Source organism: Sorex araneus, chromosome 2 (genome assembly GCF_027595985.1).
Source record: "Sorex araneus isolate mSorAra2 chromosome 2, mSorAra2.pri, whole genome shotgun sequence".
Classification (NCBI taxonomy): Eukaryota; Metazoa; Chordata; class Mammalia; order Eulipotyphla; family Soricidae; genus Sorex; species Sorex araneus.
Window position 1 is genome coordinate 292806335 of NC_073303.1, and position 17752 is coordinate 292824086.

Here is a 17752-nt window from a genome sequence, read left to right on the forward strand (position 1 = left end):
CCTGGCAATGATAGGGGGACTGTATGGGGTGCTGGGAAATGAACCCAGGCTAGCAAAAAAACCCCACAGTTTAAAAAACACTGGGGAGGGGGCTGCAGAGGGAACATGGTGGAGGAAAGTTAACCTTTGTAGTGGGATTGGTGCTAGAAAATTATATGCTTAGGGGCCGGAGCGATAGCACAGCAGGAAGGGCATTTTCCTTGCATATGGCTGACCTGGGCTTGATCCCCGACATTCCATATGAGTAAGCTCTGTGCATTGCTGGGTGTGACCCAAAAAGAAAAAAAAAAAGGAAAGAAAATTATATGCCTAAAACTCAACTATCAACAATTTTGCAGATCACAATTCTAGAGACAGTTGCTTAAAATGTCTTGTCTTTATTCTTACTGGCATTGCATGTCATTTTACTTTTTTTTGATATTTCCCGAAGAGGGTGAGACTTGGATTAAAATCTGGTGTGTACGATGTTTAGTTCTGGTTTTCTCTGCTTTCTCTTCTGATTCCTCCACTGCTTCTTTGTTATTTTGTTTTTTTTGTTTGTTTGTTTGTTTTTCTGGTTTTTGTTTTGGGGCACATTTGGCAATGAGCAGGCATTACTCCCGGCTCTGCACTCAGGAACCACTCCAGGGGACCCTATGGGATGCCAGAGATGGAATCTGGTCTGCAGCATGCAAGGCAAATGCCATATTCTCTGCACTGTCCCTCTGACTCCCCTTCCACTACATCTTGTGTGAAACATCTCATGTTTCATCAAAACCAGTTTGTGGGTGGCAAGGACAGGTAGAGGAATCTGAGTGCACCATGAGTCAGAGACTAGTAATTCCAGAGGTTAACAAATAAAAAGAGGGGGGGCTTGAGATAATTTATAACTGGGAAAATTGAAGACGTTGAGCAGTGGAACAGGAGCAAAGGGTTAGCAACTTGGAGTGCCACAGGTGGTGCAGGAACAGGGCAGAAAAAAAAAAGCCAAACAAATATTTGGGACTCGTATCAGAAAAAGACAAGATCCTTTGCTCCTTCAAACACTCTTTTTTTTTTTAAACTTTTAATTTTTATTTTTTAAAAAATTTTATCACCATGTGGAAAGTTAAAGAGTTCTCAGGTTTATGTCTCAGTTATACCGTATTCAAACACCATCCCTTCACCAGTGCCCATATTCCACCACCAAAATCCCCAGTATACCCCGCCCCCCACCCCAACTGTATAACTGATGAACCTCACTTTATTTTCTCTTCACCTTGATTACGTTCCATATTTCAACACAAAACTCACTATTGTTGTGGGAGTTATATCCCCAAACAAGATAACCCTAATAAGGAGGCATTTGATAATTAGTTTTCCATTCAAAGTCAATCACTCTTTACTCCTCTGACAGTGGCAAATTCCAATCCAAAGTTCACTGGCCTTGAATCTTCCCGGTATAAATTACCACAACAGTTGGCTAGCTGACCAGGAGCATGGGCTGTGCGAGCACCATCATCTCCCCATCGTATCCCCCTTTATTCTGGTTTTTTAAATGACGAGAATTAATTCATTCACACCAAATAAGGAGAAACAGGGCATTTGCTTAATGCAGTTCTCAAAACCAGCATTGAGGAGAGAACCAAAGCAATACTTCTCCAAGGATATGTTCTTGCCAAGCTCAATCCTTCATTTTATTTTACTGCTTCAGATGGGGAAGGATTCTATGGTCAAACATTGGGGAATACTAGCTAAATTTTATACTAACATGTTCTATTAACATATTATTTGTTAACTTCATATTATAATGTTATATGTTATATTAATATGTTGTTAATATGTTAAAACATTAACAGATTGATATTAATATATGGTTAATATGTTAAAACATTAACATATGAATAGTCCTGAGAGGTCTTGGAGCAAGCAACAAACTCTTTTAATTTTATGTCATTTACTTTTATGGTTGGTGCTTTTAGTGTCCTGCTCAAGAAAACTTGAGATCACAAAACTGTAAAGATATGTTCCAAGTTTTCTGATTCTGAGTTTTCTGTTGAGATCTATAATCCCAAACTTTTATGTTTGGGTCATGAAAGACAATGTCTCTTTGTTTTCATAGGAAAATCTATTTGTTCTAGCGACATGTCCTTAAAAGTCTCTCCTTTTTCTACTGAACTAATTTATCATCTTGGTCAAAATTCAACCTACCTTATGAGCATGAGTCATTATTCTGTTATTTATTATTCCATGATTTAGTTAAGCAATACTTGGCTATTATAACTTTGAGGTTAAGAACTGAAATCATGTGTTATATATAAATCATGCACCTCATTCACCTTTTCGAGGTTATTTTAGGCTGGCGGTAGGGCACAGATGGAAGGTCCTAGGTTTGATTCTAGCACAGCGAAAAAAATACATATCATTTCATTTTATGCATACATCTGGTACATTAGAATATTTAACAAATTCCTCAAATGCTTGCTAAAATTTCAGTAGGGTATGCATTGATTGAGGGAGAACTGGCATCTTAGCAATTTTAAGTTTTATAATCCATGATCATAATATAAATTTACATTTTATATTGATTTTTAGTTAATTTTCTTAGTAATGGTTTGTAGCCTTCAGAATATAGGACTTTCACTCTGTAAAAAATTATTAATATATGCTTGATATTTTAATTAAAATATTTTTATTTATGTTTGGATTGTTTTATTATTTCCAATAAAATGTTCTATATTGACAGTAACTGTGTCCTTGCTAAATTCATTAAATAGCTTATTATAGAGTCTAAAGGATTTTCTATGTACAAAATCATAATTTAAGTGAATAATGACATTTTCTCTTTTCTGAACTTTTTTGCTTGCCTTAATACTACATATAACAAAGTAAATAATATATAGTCTCATTTAGTTTTCATAACTGGATGTTATTCTGATTTTACAGATGAGAAAACAGAAGTTCCAAAGTATTCAAAAAATCTGCCTGGTCAAGATCACACATTTATCACCAGATAAATAAGATCTAGAATAAATAGAGGCTCTCTTATTCCATGCTTATACCTATACAACAAGTTTCTCTATTTGAAACATTCAGAGGCATAAAAGCAAAAAAAATTTATAAATTTAACAATAGAACAAAATCCTACTAAAGGCAAAGATTAAAAACGGGTTTGCAGGAGCTGTAGAGATACTACAGCAAGTGAGACGCTTGCCTTGCCCACCTCTGACCTGGGCTGGATCCCAGGTAGCCCAGACCCGTGCCCATCAGTAACCACCAGGAGTGAGCTGAGAGCAGAGCCAGGAGGGAGCTCTGGGCACCACCAGGTGGGGCCCTAAAACAAAAACAAACAAAATACCAGTTTTGCAGAAAAAGGGACAATTTTCTCTAGAACATGAAAACATGTCTAATATCACTCAAAAGGAGAGAAAAACACCAATGAAAATACTGCTTAAACCGTGAGGCCAGTATAGAACACAAGATAGTGGTACCTCAAAAAATTAAAAATAGAATAATGATATTATCTAGCACTCCTACTTGTAGATATGTATCAAAAAGAGCTGAAAGCAAGATCTCAGAGTTGTCTGCGTAGATACGATCAAAGCAGCATTGTTCACACAGCCAAGTGTCCACTGACAGATGCGTGGATAAATGAAATGTGGTCATTACATAAAATAAACTATTATTCAGCCATAAAAAGGAAATCCTGTTAGAAACTATAAAACAGATCAACCTTGAATTCATTCCACTCTAAGCGAAATAAGTCTCACAATAAAACAAAAACCATGACAACCCACTTCTCCAAGGTCTTTAAATCCACAGTAAACAGAATGGTGGGTACAGCAGGCAGGGTGTTTGCCTTGTAAGCAGTAGGCTGGGGTTCAATTCCCAGCATTCCCTACGGTCCCCCAAATCCTGCCAAGATTAATTCCTGAGCACAGAGCCAGGAGTAAGCCCTGAGCCTAGCTGAGTGTGACACAAAGACAAAACAAATCAAATCAAAACCAAACCCCAAACAGTACTTGTCAGAAGCTGGGGAAAGGGAGAAATGATGAGTTGTTATTTAATGCATACAGAGCTACAGTTTTACAAGAAAAAAAAGTTATGTAGCTTTATTTCACAGCAGTAAGATCAATAATGTTACATTAGCACTGTAGCACTGTCGTCCCACTGTTCATTGATTTGCTCAAGCGGGCACCAGTAATGTCTCCATTGTGAGACTTGTTTCTGTTTTTGGCATATCAAATAAGCCACGGGGAGCTTGCCAGGCTCTGCCGTGCGGGCGAGATACTCTCGGTAGCTTGCTGGGCTGTCCGAGAGGGACGGAGGAATCAAACCCGTGTTGGCCTCGTGCAAGGCAAACACCCTACCCGCTGTGCTATCGCTCCACCCAATGTTACATCACACTTTTAAAATAAAGAGTATAAGTTTGTCTACTGGTTGTTTTGCGGGGAGAGGGGGCACATGTGGCTATACAGGCTCAGGGCTTACCCCTGGCTCTGTGCTCAGGGATCACTCCTGGCAGTGCTTAGGGGCCCATCTGTGGCGCTGAGGATCAAACCAGGGTCAGTTTCATCCATGCATCTTACCTTAAAAATACTATCTTTCTGACTCATATTATGTGCTTTTGTAAAATCACTAATAATGATTTATAAAAACTTTAAACCGAAATTTGCTCCACATTCTACAAGTGATGCTGAAACCATTTTTTTCATATACATCATATTGGCAAAATTCCAAAAGTCTGATAACCCCCTTAATTGACAAAGATATGAAAAACAACACTCTTATCCGTTGCCAGGAGAGCACAAATGGAAACGATCACATTGGAAAGCACTTAGCCGCGATATATACAACACCTTTTCATTTTCCATGGGGAGTCTCATCTGATAACACACTGCACACGTTTCTGAAATGACTTAGGTGCATGCATGATTATGAGCCTGAACACTGATTACAATAGAAAGATTCTGGAAAAAACCAAAGTGCCCTCACTAGGTGGTGGTTAAATACAGAATAATCCATCCCATGCTGCTACTTTAAAACAAAAGTGTTCTCTCTGCGCAGTGTAGAAGGTGCCATAAAGTTATGGCAAGATCTCAGACATGAAAGTCAAAAAAGTCAGAACAGTATGTGTAGTATGGATAAAAAGAAGGAACTGATGAATCCATTCATTCATTCAGATTGTCTTTTTTATACACCAAGAGACTGCAACTTCCACATGGAAAAATAAAACAGTACTTGGAGAGCTCTGAGCTGAAAACTGGTTTTGATGGGAAGACTTTTCAATGCATCTTTTTTTTTTAATGTTTTGGTTTTGGGACTATAGGACCATATAACCTACTCAAAAATCCAAGCACAACTTTCTGCAAAAAAAGTCCTCTGCTTAAAAAATACATTTAAGTACATTTTAGAATATACATTTTAAATGACTTAAATGACATTCAAATACATTTATTTGTTCATACAATAAATATTTACCAAGTATCTACAATGTGTCACAGGGACACTGTCTTGAGTACTGGCACTACAGCACTGAATAAGACAGAGTTCTTGCTCTCACAGGACCTACAGTCTATGGGGAAAGACTTCCCACACACACATACACACAAACACACAAATAGACATTTAAATGGGAAAGATCAACAATACCAGGTAGCTTTTTTTTTTTTTTGCTTTTTGGGTCATACCTGGTGGTGCACAAGGGTTACTCCTGACTCTGCATTCAGGAATTACTCCTGGTGGTGCTCGGGGGACCACATGGGATTCTGGGAAGCATGTGCAAAGGCAAAGTTTCTATGCACTGTACTACTGCTCCAGCCCCAATGACTATTCTGTATTACTGGAGAAAGGGTCCTACTAAGTGCTCAGAAGGCCCAGAGACCCTTCCCACTGATTCTTGGCCGACCTACAATGCTCTGGGGACCATGTGGTACTGGAGATTGAACCAGGGCGAACTGCATGCAAAGACCATGCCCAAAACACCTTTTACCATCTCCCCACACAGCCCCAATGAAGCAGGTTTTCTTTCTTTCTTTTTTTTTTTTTAAGCAAACCATAGCAAGGGGGAAAATAGAGCTATACGGTGGAGGAAAGGCAGTGATGGGAAAGGCAGTTGAATGGAGATCGGAAAAAAGGGAGGAAAGAAACCCTGCAGGGTCAGCACCTTCCAAGCTGCAAAGGCCCTGTGGCAGGAACAAGATCCATCCCAGAGACAGCTCAAGCCCTCAGGAGCAGTTGAAGCAAACTGAGGAAGGAGAGCTTGGGTCGGCCCTGATATTCGACCCATGGCCAGCAGGCAGCGGGGGCCTCTGCAGGTACTGGGCCAGGGGTGTTAGGGACAGTTATTGGGGGCTTAAAAAAATTCAAATAGGTCTAGGTTAAGCTTCAGCCAGGACTCCCTAAATGATGTTCCAGGCTGTTAAGAAATAAAACCATTTCAAATCCCACTAGGAAATCACAGCCTTTCTCCTAAGGCCACCTGGGCTCCTCGCCTCAGGACCTTCCCCACAGCCCCCAACCTCCGACTCCCACCCCATAATTCCAACAACCTGGCTTGGGAGAGGCTGGTGAGCCGGTGAAGTGAGCTAAACCAGGGGCCTGAAAATACTGCCCGAGAGCAGCCTACCCGGGAAGCGGGGGTTTCACTGCACACAGCCCTGAGGCCTGTGTGGGAAAGAATGTTCTGGGCTCTTGTCTACCAAGGCTCAGCCGGGGCAACGCCACTGTCTGGAGCCCTGCTCAGGCCGGGTGAGGGCAGCGGACTCTGCTTCCCTGAGGTCTGAACTGCAACCGAGGCCGTGAAAGCCAGGTGTACTCGCCTGGTATCACGCCGTCTTCCCAGCCCTGCCTGACTGATTTCTAAGACCACTGGCCAACAGCCAGCCTTGCAAACTTTTACCCAAAATATTAACCACATCAGACTCTACCTCCATACCCTAAGTCATGAAATTGTGGTGTAGCAAGAAGTACTTAAAAAAAAAAAAAGGATAAAACACCTCTTGGCAAAGGGGAACTGTGAAATAAGCGGCCGTAACATTCTCCCGGGACGTCACAAAGCCGGTGTTCCTGGAACTCGCTGTCGGTTCTGGAACCCTCCTTGGAGCACAGAAACTCCAGCCCCCGGAATACTGCGCTTCACCCCTCACCTCACAGTGCCAGACTTTAAAAACGGATTTCTCCAACACTGTGTGACATTTCTAAGGCTGCTGGCCGTTTCCATCCACTTCAGTTTCTCCTTTTTGAAAAGAAAGCCTGCTGTCCTTAACTCTCTAATCCCAACTTCTTAGTACACTGCATACGTTCTTCTTTAGCCTCATTCATTTAATGTTTTTGAACCCCGAAATCTCTACTTTAACGTACCCAAGAGGGGCCGGAAAGACTGTACAGCAGGTAAGGTGCTTACCTTGCATGCAGCTGACCTGGGGTTAGCTCCCAGCACCTCATACGGTCCCCTGAGCCCCGCCAGGAGTGACCCCTGAGCGGAGAGCCAGGAGTAAGTCCTGAGTACAGCCACGGGTGGCCCCAAAACCAACCAATAAACAAACATATACACCCGGTGTGACTCCACCCTCACCCCACCCCCTACTACCCAAGAGACAGCTAAATATTTACTAACATAAACTTATAACACGGACATGAATTAAAGGACAAACTCATAGAAAGCACTATAGGGAGAAATCTAACTTCTGCTTAGATACGATCCCTGCAAACTGCATATATTTCCTCACCTTTATTTGCTGACTGTAAACACCGCCACTCAACTACAGATATGAAAGATCATCTTACAGGAGCAGAACCTGTTTTTAACAGAACCTGTACTAAGGAACTTCATGGCTTTCCTCTCCCTTTTTTAAAACATAAAACTGCGGGTGAAACGCTGAAAATGTCTTTGAAATAGGTCCAGTCCTGGGGATTTAGAGCCCAGGCCAAGCCTTGCTTTAATCTTAGATGAAAAGTATTTCCACAACAGTTCTTTACAATCAGGTATCATAATAATATTTTTTTCTTTTTTAAAAACGGCAACAACTTACACCACAGCGAGCTGAAGTCTGGACAGAGAATCTGGGGCTGCCGGCAACATCCCTTTCCTCTCGGACAAAACTCTGTTCCTGTTGCGAGTTACTGGACCAGGTTCAGACCGATACACGTGTGCTGTGGTCTGGGCCGCTGCCACGCAGCGCGGCCAGGTGGGAGGGTTGGCTCACTTAACTCCTGCTTGATAAGAACTTATCAGAGCCTCTGGGAGGTAGAGTTCAATACGGGCAAAGTGACACAGGAAGGAAAGCTTCGGGGAAAGCGGGAGAACATTCCAGAGTCACTGGTGGCTGGGTTTTGATTTCAGAGGCAGTTTTTCTGCTGAGAAAGGAATGGCAAACCACCCAACAGTCCTCTGAGCTCCAAAACTCTTGCTTTCTTCCCCGAGGTAAATGTTTCCCTCTCCCTCAGGAACTATATATGGGAAAATGATGAAGAAGGAAGTCAGAAAGTTCTTCACTTCAAGTCCCCAGGCCCTCCATGTCCCCAGACTCACTAGTTATGGGCAAGCTTTGTGTGTTCTGGTCCCAAATCACCCGGTGAGCTAATGGAGATGGAAGAACTCAGACCCGTATCCTGTCCTTTGGACAAGAAAATGTTCTGTTGCTTTGCCTCCTTTCACATCTTGAAGCTTCACTCTCTCTGGAGCCAGGGTGGTTCTGTCACTTATAGCCGTTGGCCTTTAAAGCATTCCTTTATGATCCTACGGCACTTAAAAAACATCTTTTATTGGGGGAGGGTCACACCTGGCAATGCACAGGGGCCACTCCTGGCTCTGCACTCAGGAATTACCCCTGGCGGTGCTCAGGGGACCATATGGGATGCTGGGAATCAAACCCGGGTCGGCCGCGTGCAAGGCAAACGCCCTACCCGCTGTGCTATCTCTCCAGCCCCTAAAAACATCTTGGTGAAAGTAAAATGTGATTGGAAATCCCGCGCAGGGAGGGAGATGCATGCTGAAAGTAGACTAGAGACTGAACATGATGGCCACTCAATACCCCTACTGCAAACCACAATACCCAAAAGGAGAGAGAGAGAACAAACTAGAATGCCCTGCCACAGAGGCGGGGTGGGGTGGGGGGGATGGGATTGAGGGGTGGGAGGGATACTGGGTTCATTGGTGGTGGAGAATGGACACTGGTGGAGGAATGGGCTCTTGAACATTTCATGAGGGAAAAACAAGCACAAAAATGCATGAATCTGTAACTGTACCCTCACTGTGAATCACTAATTAAAAAATAAATAAATTAAAAAAAACATCTTGGTGGTCCTGGGAAATAAATACATCTTAGTTCCATCTTCATTTCTCTTTAGTCTGGTTTTTCTGTTTCCAATTTAGCCCTTTCGATACCTGGATGATCCTTGGCAACAGCCTCTCTGAGAGGCAGAATAAAGGCCCCCTGCCTTTAAAAAAGTATAAGTATTATATATATATATATATATAATGTGTATGTATATATATATATATGCATGCGCTAATTCTCATACATATGCTCTAATTCCCAGAATATATTAGTCATAAAAAAGGAAGTTATGAAGGACCTTGGGCTGGAGTGATAGCACAGCAGGTAGGGCATTTGTCTTGCATGAGGCCGACCCAGGTTCGATTCTTCCATCCCTCTCGGAGAGCCCAGAAATCTACTGAGAGTATCCCACCTGCATGGCAAAGCCTGGCAAACTACCCGTGGCGTATTTAATATGCCAAAAACATTAACAAGTCTTACAACGGAGACGTTACTGGTGCCCTCTTGAGCAAATCGATGAGATTTGATAACAGTGATGACAGTGATGATGATGAAGGACCTTGAGATTAGGAGATTATCCAGATGTGTCCAGTAACACAAATCCTTCAGAATAGATTCTTAAGAACCTCCAGCATGGCATCTGTGGTCCATGACAATGTCCCAGTGGTAGAGCACCTGTCCTGCAGGTGTGAGGTCACAGGGGGATAGACATTTGCTGAATGCCATACTGTTGGCAGGAACAGACTAGTGTGGACTCTGGCAAACTAAGTGAGCAAACACCACACATGTATGATACCAGGTCATTGCAACTACAGTAAAGGGAAGAAAGGGAGGGGCTACAAAGGTATGGAATAATAATGAAACATGGGCCGAGGACACAGACAGCTAGCAGGAAAAGGAAAAGACCTTAAACACATGAAAAGATACCCACACTCATTATAAAAGAAATTAAAATCAAATACAATATCATTTTAATCTCTCAAATTGACCAGGTTCCAAAAGTTCTAAGACATAATGTTGGTGAGGCTATGGAGAAATAATAATGGAAAATAAACTGGAGAAATAATAATGGAAAATAAATTGGTTGAACCTCTTAACTGCAAATCATGAAAGCACTCAATGATAGCTAAAAACATACATGTGTAAAATTATATTTATATATACATATATATGAATATTCACTATAGTAACACTGAGAGCAAAAGTCAAACATGCCCACCAGTAGAAAAACAGTAAATTAAATGTCAGCACAGATGTCTAATTGAAGTGAGAAAAATTTATAAAGTATCTAACTCTGTGTGTGTGTGTGTGTGTGTGTGTGTGTGTGTGTGTGTGTGGAGGTGTGTGGTGTCAGAGAGAAAGAGGAGGTACATAGAGAATCTTTCTGGAAGAAAAGTCAAGCAATCAGAAATAGTAGATTGTAGGTTGACTCTAAGGAAGGAAGAGGATAGCTCAGGTATTAAGATGGAGTAAATCTAGCTCCTTTACTCCTCTGAATTTTTACCCAAGTTGGTATCACCTATTAAAAATTAGAGGAGTTAGGAAGATGGTTCAAGTGGTAGAGCTTATGCCAAGCATGTTGTAAGACCCCGAGTTTGACTCCCAATACCACATGCCTGCCCCCAGCACTGCAGAGAGTTACCCTATCCCCCTACCCAGCCATGCCAAGTGTGGCCTCAGTAAAATAAATAAAGGATAATCATGCTATGCAGACAGTACAGGGGCTAAAGCGATTGCTTTGTGCTAAGTCCAATCCTGGTTCAATCTCCATCACCGCATATGGTTCCCCAAGCATCACCAGGAGTGATCCCTGAGCACAGAGCAGGAGTAAGCCCTGAGCACAGCTGGCCCCAAGGCCCTAAACAAACAAACAAACAAACAAATATACTCAGTGTCAACGTAGCATACTGGAACAGGAAAAGTACAACAGTGGAAAATGTAATGAAAATGGGGCCAGAGCGATAGTAAATCAACTCAGGTTTAAACCCTGGCAATACATATGGTCCCCCAAGCACTGCCAGGAGTGATCCCTGAGCTCAGAGTCAGGCGTATGCCCTGAGCACAGCTGGGTGTGCCTCTGCCTAAACCACCCTCCCCCCTCCCCACCCCACCCACCCCTGCAAAGATGAAAACACAATCACTAAAACCTGGATTTTAGTGAACAGTGATGTACACATACTAATTTCTTAATTTTGACAAAATAGCCACGTTATTAAAAATATTACCATCAGGAGAATTCTTTTCGCAACCCCTTTTGTCTGTCTCTTTTGGTTAGGGGTCACACCTAATTGTGCGCAAAACTTACTCCTGGCTCTGCTCTCAGGGATCATTCCTGGTGGCCTCAGGGGACCATATGGGATGCTGGGGATCAAACGGGCCAGTCACTTGAAGAGCAAACACCCTGCCCTCTGGACTATCTCCCCAGTCCTCTCCTTCTGCAACTTTTCTGTAAATCTAAAATTATTCCCAAAATTTAAAAAAGTATTAAGACAAGAAGTAAATAACCTTAAACAAGTTATTAGGCAGTTATTAAGGTGGGTGGATGGCATGGAGAGAGGAGAGCTGAAAACCGACAGAGCTGGGGGCTGGTGGGGCCAGGGCACACATCAAAGGGCTCCATGAATGCAAGGTGCAAACACTGACGAGACAGGGGTCAGAGAACAGGTGACTAAGGACAGGACGGAGCAATCACTGAAAGTGAAGAAGGTCACCCAGGAGAACTCTTGCACTTTGAATAAAGTCCGAATGGAACCCACATTATACAATACCAAGTTTTCTTTCCATAGAGCACTTCTGATTTAAAAGCCACTGGGAAACGCGATTCCATTTACAATCATCCTTCTCCAATTGGGGGATTTGGAGCCATGGAACAGATTTTTTCTTTTCTTTCTTTTTTCTTTTTCCTTCCTTCCTTCCTTCCTTCCTTCCTTCCTTCCTTCCTTCCTTCCTTCCTTCCTTCCTTCCTTCCTTCCTTCCTTCCTTCCTTCTTTTCTTTCTTTCTTTCTTTCTTTCTTTCTTTCTTTCTTTCTTTCTTTCTTTCTTTCTTTCTTTCTTTCTTTCTTTCTTTCTTTCTTTTTCTTCCTTTCTCTTTTTTTTCCAGTGACAGCTCTATTGGGAGCAATTTATATTGGAACAAAAGAACACTAGCTTTGTATACACTTTTAGGAAGATCCGGAGTTTCAGCACAGTATGCCTTGTTAGAGGTCCCCATCAATGCTTCTAGACCTGCAAACTCACCGTTCACCTCCACAGAGGAGTACTTGGGTAGAAATGAGAGAAGCCCTGGTCCAAGAGCTATTTAGAAGAATGCGCTTGCTTTGAGACTCAGAATCACTTGTATCACTTGTATCACTTGTCATCCTGTTGATCTTCAATTTGCTCGAGTGGGCGCCAGTAACATCTCCATTTGTCCCCGTCGCATGCCAGTGTAGCCCAATGATATCTGCTTGCTCCAGGAATAGGAAGAGCCTCAAATCATTCATTCAGGGTTTTGACAAAGAAATCTGACCATCTCATTGGTGGGTGGCCATTCGGTCTTTTGACGTTCCGTGGAATCCAGTCGGTAACAGCTCTAGACCAGAAGTCATCTCTGAATCGCATTAGTGTCCGGCCCATCTGATTTTCAATGCGTTGGCAAATGAGACAGCATCCCTGATTCTTGACCGTCGATGGAGGTTGAAACTCTGGATTCCTTCTCTTACTTGAGTGAGACCTGATACTCCTAGCATAGCTCTTTCAATTCCTCTTTGGGATACCCGAATAGCGTTCTCATCCTATTTTCGTAGGGCCCAGGTCTCTGAGGCGTATGTTAGTGCAGGAAGAATGGTGGAGTCGAAAAGATATGCCAGAGCCAGAGGTTCTTTGTCCTCTTAACCTTAAGGGTCTTAACTCTTAAGACTCGGGATACCCATAATTTAAAAAGATAACTTTACACTGTAAATTAGGACTTTACACTGTAGCACTGCAGCAGTGTCATTCCGTTGTTCATCGATTTGCTCAAGAGGGCACCAGTAATGTCTCCATTGTGATACTTGTTGTTATTGTTTTTGGCATATCAAATACGCCACGGGTAGCTTGCCAGGCTCTGCCATTGGGTGGGATACTCTCGGTAGCTTGCCGGGATCTCCGAGAGGGGCAGAGGAATCAAACCCAGGCCGGCTGCATGCAAGGCAAACGCCCTACCCGCTGTGCTATCACTCTAGTCCAGGGCTTTACACAACAAATTAAAATATATATTTCACATTCGAGGAAGAAAAGAAAGAACAAAACTATGGATTTATCATAATCATCACAATTGTGTTACAGGAGTTTTTTTGGTTTGGTTTGTTTATTTGGTGTGTGTGTGTGTGTGTGTGTGTGTGTGTGTGTATTGGCGGGGGGGGGGGGAAGGGGGGACATATCTGGCAGTGTTCAGGGCTTATTCCTGGCTTTGTGCTCATACATTACTCCTGGTGGTACTCGTGAGACTGTAAGTGATTCTGGCAATAAAACCGAAGTTGGCCCCTTGCAGACAAGCACAGAAAGTCCTGTCCATCTCTCTGGCCCTGCTATTGGCTTGTTGTGGTGGTGGTGGTGCCAGAGATGGAGCCCAGGTGCCTCACACGTAAGGCAGGTGCTCTACACTGATACCCTAGACCAGTAAGTTCACTGTTCACCTCCATAAAGGAGTACTTGGGTAGAAATGAGAGAAGCCCTGGTCCAAGAGCTGGGCCCTAAATACTGTATGATTCAGTCTTTATATCTATAGCAAGAGGCCAGACAAGTCCAGGTCTTAAACCAACGGACTGGGATGTGGGTGGGGGAACATGGGCACTGGTGGAGGGATGGGTGTTGCCTCATTGTATGGCTGAATCTAGAACACGAAAGCTTTGTAACTATATCACGGTGGATACAATTTAAAAAAAAAAAAAGCAATGTGGAGTTCATGCCCAATTCAGTCAGCTGAATCAATGGCTGAACAAATAGCAGTACTCCTACATTATTTTAAATGAATAAATAAATAAATACATAAATAAATAAATAAATAAAAGGGAAAAAAAGAAAAAAAGGTACCTGGCTCTGAGCTCAGGAATCACCACTCCCAGTGGGTTCAGAGGAACCATATGAGGTGCATTTTTTTTTTTTTTCTTTTTGCGTCACTCCTGGCTCTGCACTCAGGAATTACTCCTGGCGGTGCTCAGGGGACCATATGGGATGCTGGGAATCGATCCTGGGTCAGCCGCGTGCAAGGCAAACGCCCCACCCGCTGTGCTATTGCTCCAGCCCCCTGAGGTGCATTTCTTGAACCCGTGTCAGCCATATACAAGATGAGTGCCCTACCCATTGTACTATTGCTCTGGTCCCTCAGGGCCTATTCTTTTTCCAATTTTAATTTGTAAAACAGCTGTAACTTTGACAAATGTGTCTGTTGTGTACAGTAAAATGTAAAATGGAAATGCATTTTTGGTATATAATTTGCTGCCAAGTAAATAAAAATATTACTGTTGCATTAGGTATTCAGAAGCCAGGCTAAGCATAAATCTGAAAGCTCTGTTCTGATTATTTTCCCTCTAATTTTAAATAGCCTTTGTCTATAAGCCACAAGGCAATACTTCTACTGAGTAAAGATTTATTTTAAACCTTATATGTGAGAAATACATTAAAGCACTAATAGTATAAGTAATATACAGGTGCTTCTTGAAAATGTCATGGGAAAACTATACAGGGTTGATAATTTTTTTCTGAAATGAATCATCTAGTCTGATGTCACCTGAATAATAAAATAATATCATCATTTATAACCGTAATATAATGCTGGTACTTAAAGACTTTAACTGAAAGAAAACCAACTTTAAGAATAGTTGAAACAAACCAACTTCTTTTCCAAATTTTTTAGTTTCTAGGGTTTTTTTCTGAAAAAAAAATAAAAAAGGCAGAGAGTTTCTTGCCTGCGTGCCTGGCTGTCTTCCCCGGAACTCCTCGGAGGGGGTGGGCTCCAGTTTCCCTCCCACCCCGAGCAGCGATCCTGCGGCCGAAAACCTCCGGAGCCTAGCCACAGCCATGCTCAAGGCCCCTCTCCACACGTTCGGACAAGCCTCACACATGAAGGTACTAGCAGAGGAACCCAGGTGTGTGGGACCCAGGGCTGAGACCTCCGAGCCTGCTCGGATCAGGACTGGGCCTCTTCCACCCAGATTTCCCATTTTCCAGTAGCTAGGTGATCACACCCAGGGACTGCCCCTGGCGCCATGTAATCCCACCAATGGCCAACATTCAGAGATTTAAAACCAAGTTCCCAGAAGCGACATCTTATAGCCTAGGTCTCCCTCTGGGAGAACCTGGCAAGCTACCGAGTTTCCTGCCCATGTGGGAGAGCCTCGAAGAAAACTCCTCATGGTATATTCATATGCTAAAACCGGTAACAATGATGGGTTTCATTCCCTTGACCCTGAAAGAGCCTCCAATGCGGCGGCATCGTTGGGAAGGACGAGCAAAGAGAGGCTTCTAAAATCTCAGGGCTAGGACAAATGGAGATGTTACGGAGACGCTGAGACAGCTCGAGAAATTCGACAATCATGGGATGATGATGATGATGATGATGATGATGATGATGATGATGATGATGATGATGATGATGATGGTTTTTTTTTTGGGAGGGGGTGTTGTTTGAGCTGGTGGTGCTCAGGGGACACTTTGGCTTTGTGCTCAGGGGTCACTCCTGGAGATGCTTGATGGACCATCTATGATGCTGGAGAACAAACCAGGCTTGGCTGCACACAAGCTAAGCACTTTAACGCCTGTACTATCTGTCTGGCCCATGTTTGGTTTTTAAATTAAAAGTGAGTTACATAGGGGCTGGAGTGATAGCACAGCAGGTAGGGCGTTTGCCTTGCAAGCAGCCGACCCGGGTTCAAATCCCAGCATCCCATATGGTCCCCTGAGCACCGCCAGGAGTAATTCCTGAGTGCATGAGCCAGGAATAACCCCTGTGCATTGCTGGGTGTGACCCAAAAAGCAAAAAAAAAAAAAAAAAAAAAAAAAAAAAGTGAGTTACATAAGAAATAGCTCTCATTATTCCAGCTTATATACATTGTCTGAAAATGCCTCTTGAGGCTAAAAACTGAAATGTAAGTGCAACACTAAACCTAGAAGACAGAATTACAACTCTCACAAGAATTTCACTCAGTTTATGTTGCTGGCTTTGACAATGAATAGCAACTATGGGGCATGTTGTCACTGTCTACAGCCTGTAACTCCCTGTTGTCACATTTTATAGAAAGTTAGACATTATGTTTTGAGAAAGCAAATTTGAATTGATATCCAGGGGGAAAATAAATTCTTTCTATCCCTTGCTTGGCCTTTATAATGATGAGTTTGCTAGAATCCTCAATAATTCTCTTTTATTTTAATGTATATTCAAGGAATGTGAATTTATACTAGGACCTAGGATGCAAATTAAATAGAATTATTCATACTACTGTGAAAGCTAGTATGACCAAGGAAAGTTGGAGAAGCGCAGTTCTGGAGAGAGCATCTGTCTCTAGACAGGGTCACAAGTACCCCTGACCTGAATTCTTTAGCCAATCAGAACCTTACAGTTTCATTTCCTTAGTGCAGTCTGTTATACAACTATGTATTATTTCCTATGTGTCCTGATATGTATGTATGTATGTATGTATGTATCTATCTATCTATCTATCTATCTATCTATCTCTCTCTATAAATGTTTTAAAAAGTCAGAAAACAGAGAAGTTTTTGCACATATGTGGAAGATATATGTACTGGAATATGTATATATACATATCAGATACACATACTAGAATGTGTGCATACATATATTAATGTTTGTAGTATCTAAAATGAAACATTGCAAACATCCATCAGTTGGTTCATATACTAGTATATCTTGGGATACTCACAGAATGCACTATTATCCAGTGGTAAAAATTAATGTGTAATAGCTATGTACACACTGATATGGATAAATTAAACTAATACTATAATATTGACTAAAAAGTATCCCAGAAAAATGCATATTCTTTTATAGTTCAAAAATATGAAAAATTACTTAATATACCGCTTGTGGACACACAGATATATGATAAAAATCCATTGAAAAAGAGCAAAAAAAATATTCATAGAAAGTTCAGAAAGTTGCTTACCTCTAAGGGAACTAGAAAAGTTTGGAACTGGAGAGGAGTATAGAAAAAATACTGCACACAAGGGTTATTGTGCTTTTGGTTTGTTTTTGTTTTGGAGCTCCATCTACCGCTGCTTAGGAACCCTTTGCTCCTAGTGTTTGAACCTGCAAAGCACGTGCTCCAGTCCTTAGCGCCATCTCCAGTTGTTATATAACTTTTTAAATACTGGAAAGCTAGGCTGTAGGTACACATATGTTTCCTACATAGTTATTCCACAAGCCTTGAAGATATTTTGTATCTTTCAATATTCAATAAACATCTTTTATAACCATCTACTTTGTCTAAAGATATATACTTAATGCATTTGTCATCTCTATTCGCCATATGAAAAAT

The 17752-nt window shown here is 42.0% G+C and overlaps 1 protein-coding gene across 3 annotated transcripts in view; it reads right to left on the bottom strand.

The window, feature by feature from the left end:
* MAP3K13 (mitogen-activated protein kinase kinase kinase 13) overlaps positions 1 to 17752 on the bottom strand; it is a 192191-nt gene that overhangs the window by 137915 nt on the left and 36524 nt on the right. The window lies entirely within an intron of this gene.